We start from the raw sequence: 3360 nt of genomic DNA, 5'->3' as shown, positions 1-3360 counted from the left end.
GGGGGCCTGCCAGGGCAAGGTCCTTCAGGAACCAGCTCCTTTCCTTCCTTCCCCATCTCTCTTGCACTGGTGTCCTTTGTCCTCATCCCTGACCCCTCACCCTTTTTCCTTATTACGCTTGCCTCCTGCTCTCAATTTCTCTCTTTGTGGTCTTTTTTATTTCCTTGAGATGCACATTAAACCTCTTTTCTTTTTGTCTTTCTCCTCTCTGTCTCTTCCTCCCTGCCCCCATCCCTGAACCAGTCTCTGACTGCATTCTCTTTGTTTTGATTTCTGCTTCTCTTTGTCCATGTGTCTCTGCGTCTCTCAGTCTCTGTCTTTGCCTGTCTCTTGTTCCCTCTCTCTCTCTCCCTCTCCACCTCTGTTGTCCTCTCCTCCCTCCTCCCCCTCATCTTCCTGGAGAGTGGGGGCGACTCAGTGGGATCCAGACACAGTGAGACAAATGCTACCCGGCCCGGTAACCACGGAAGTGGTTTCCTTAGCAACAGAAGCTGCAGGCACGCGCTCCACTGCCCCGTCCCTTAGCTATGACAACAAGAACCGAGAGGGTGGGGGACAAGCCTGGAGATGAGGAAGTCAGTAAAGACACTGCTGTATGGGTCCTCTTGAGAGGGGACAGTGGTCAGAGATAAGCACTTTAGGGACATTCAAAACTATGAGAGGTGGAGGGGCTGTGGGGTCAGAGGCAGAGTGGAGACAGCTAGGGAAGCAGTCCACAGGACCTGGGGACAGACTGAATACATGGGGCGGGGGGCAGGCAAAGGGACACCAAGATTCTGTCTGAGCATCTTCAGAAGGAGGGCTTTTGAGGTGCAGAACAGAGGGCAGAGGAGCAGGTGGGGGAGGGGGAATGGTAAGCTCCTTGTCCCCAAGAGTGCACCATCCAGTTGGGGTGACATCGTGGGAGGGGAGGTGGAAACAGACACAGAAATATCTCACATGATTCGCCCTATAAACTGGCAACAAGGAGCCCGGAGGAAAAAGCGCGGCCCCAAGGGTGGTTTGAGAGGCTCAGGGATGGCACGTCATTGGATCGTGTGGCACAAAAGTTGGTGATAACCCTTGGATTGGAACCTGGGAAGGACCCAGAACCTGTCCCAAAGATGGGAGACAGAAGGGGGTAGAATATAAAGAGGCGGGAAGAGACAGGGAGAGAGAGAAAAGAGAAAACAGAAGAGAGATTTTAAAGCATCAATTGGGCAATGTTTCCTACTGGGAAAACAAAATAGACGTTCGATTTTAGAGAAACTAGAAAAGGGGGAGGGAGGAAGCAGAAGCCCCCTACGGGGTGATAGCTTTTGCAGCTATAAATAACTGTCCCCAAAGAAAACACCTGTCAAGACACATCCACTCCCAGGGACACAGACTGTGTCCCCAGTCTAGGCTGATATTTAAACGACTCAGAGCGGGTGACGGGGGTGAAAGGCAGAAAGTTGATCAATGTAACACCAACACCTCACTCCATTTTTTTCCCCAAATGCAATAAAGCGTGCAGGCGTGGAGAGCTATAAATCTGGATGATAATAATATCCGTCCCCACAAAAGCAACATGTTTATTTATCATGTTTGCACGTTTACTATTTCCCCTCAAATTTACAGTCTGCAATCTGCCAGCAGGCAAGGGTCAGGGAGGGGGGGACATGGAAATGAGAACAAACTGGCAGAACATCAAGGAGTGAAGAGATGACGGAATATCTATCCCCTCCATCCACACCCCCACACCCGGGCTGCCTTAAGCCCACTTCCAACCATGGTGGTGATTTACCTGAGAGGGACCACACATCTCTGTTTCTGGTCTCTGACAGCTAATTGAAACGAACATTCATTATAGGACAGAACATGTCGCAACAAAATGATTTTTGTGTGTTCTGGAGTCTTTTGCTAAACAATTATGGGGAGTGAACAGTCTGCCAGACGTGAGAGAGGGGGTTGATCTTAGTGGAGACGTGTGTGTGTGTGTGTCCTGAAAAATGGGGGATAAGAGGGAGGGGGAGGCGATTTAGGGGTCAGATTTTCTTCCGAGACCTGGGTTAGGCACCTGACCCATAGAGTCCCCTGGGGTTCCAAAATGTGAAACGCCCATGCCTTATCCCAGACTTGGGATAAGGATCAGATTTCCCAAAACATAAGAGTCCAGGCATGGACGAGAGGATCTGCAGGGCTTACTGGGAGCAAAAGTTGTATTTCCAGTTGCCTTGTTGATAATTACTGGCCCCGATCTATGTGCCACTGCGGTAGGTGTGTTTTGTTGTTGTTTTTTGACCGTGCAGTGTGGCATGCAGGATCCTAGTTCCCCAATCAAGGATCCAACTCAAGCCCCCTACCGTGGAAGGTCAGAGTCTTAATCACCGACCTCAAGGCATGATCCCTAGAACTAGCACAGTGCCCGGCACACATGTGCAATGGAAGCAAGTGGTGATTTTCTGAATGAGTGAATCGAGGACTGTTAAAGGATCTCCAGAGAAAAACCACAAGTCATCAGCCAGAGCAGACCCTTGGTGGCCTTGAATTTTCTCTCCAGCAACGCTGAATTGATTTTCTGTTTTCTCACCCCCAGCCTGAGCCCCTAAAGCCGATGGTGTGGTGCAGCCCACTTACACCGGCTCTCAAAAGCCCATTGTGTGCATCTCAAACTCACATTCAGTGACATCACATCTGTAGCTTGACATTGGCCATGGTGAGAATATTTACACCATGGAAATCGGCAACTGCTGCAGAGCAGGTGAGTGTCTTTCTGGTTTTGTTTGGAGAGCCAGTCGTTAGGTGTTTACCAGCACACCAGTGCCCAAAGCACAGAGGCACACGTGTGCTGCTTCTGGTCTCTTCCATGCCTTGATTCGCGCTGTCCCCCTCTATCTGGAAAGCCTCCTTAAGACTCAACTCAGGCTCTTCCTCCTCCAGGCAGCCTCCCCTGATCCCAAAGGCCAAGTTCAGCTCCTCCTCTAACCTGATCGATCACAACTCTCGAAGTGGCCATTCTTGTGATCTCTTCAGTAATCTGGTACAGGTGTCTCTCGCAGAGCTTAGGGCATGAGCTCTGTTAGGGCAGGAACCTTGACTCTGGATTTCGACGCACTTCCTGGCCCAGACTAGGTGACAAGCAAATGTTGACCCAGTGGAAGAATGGATATGCCAGTTGCATTGAACACCATCCACCAGCCTCTCAGTCATCACAGACTTTGGGGTGAGTAGCTAGAAGAAGTGCCCCACTACTGCCCAAACAACGGCCCAGAAGACGGGGAAATGAGAAACCACTCACAGTGATGAAGTAGCTAATATTTGTTATTGTTCAGTTGCTACGTTGTGTCTGACTCTTTTGCAACCCCATGGGGACTGTAGCCCACCAGGCTCCTCTGTCCG

The sequence above is a fragment of the Bison bison genome, unplaced genomic scaffold (assembly GCF_000754665.1).
Source record: "Bison bison bison isolate TAMUID 2011002044 unplaced genomic scaffold, Bison_UMD1.0 scf7180017864495, whole genome shotgun sequence".
Lineage (NCBI taxonomy): Eukaryota > Metazoa > Chordata > Mammalia > Artiodactyla > Bovidae > Bison > Bison bison.
Note: the sequence above shows the minus strand (reverse complement) of the source record.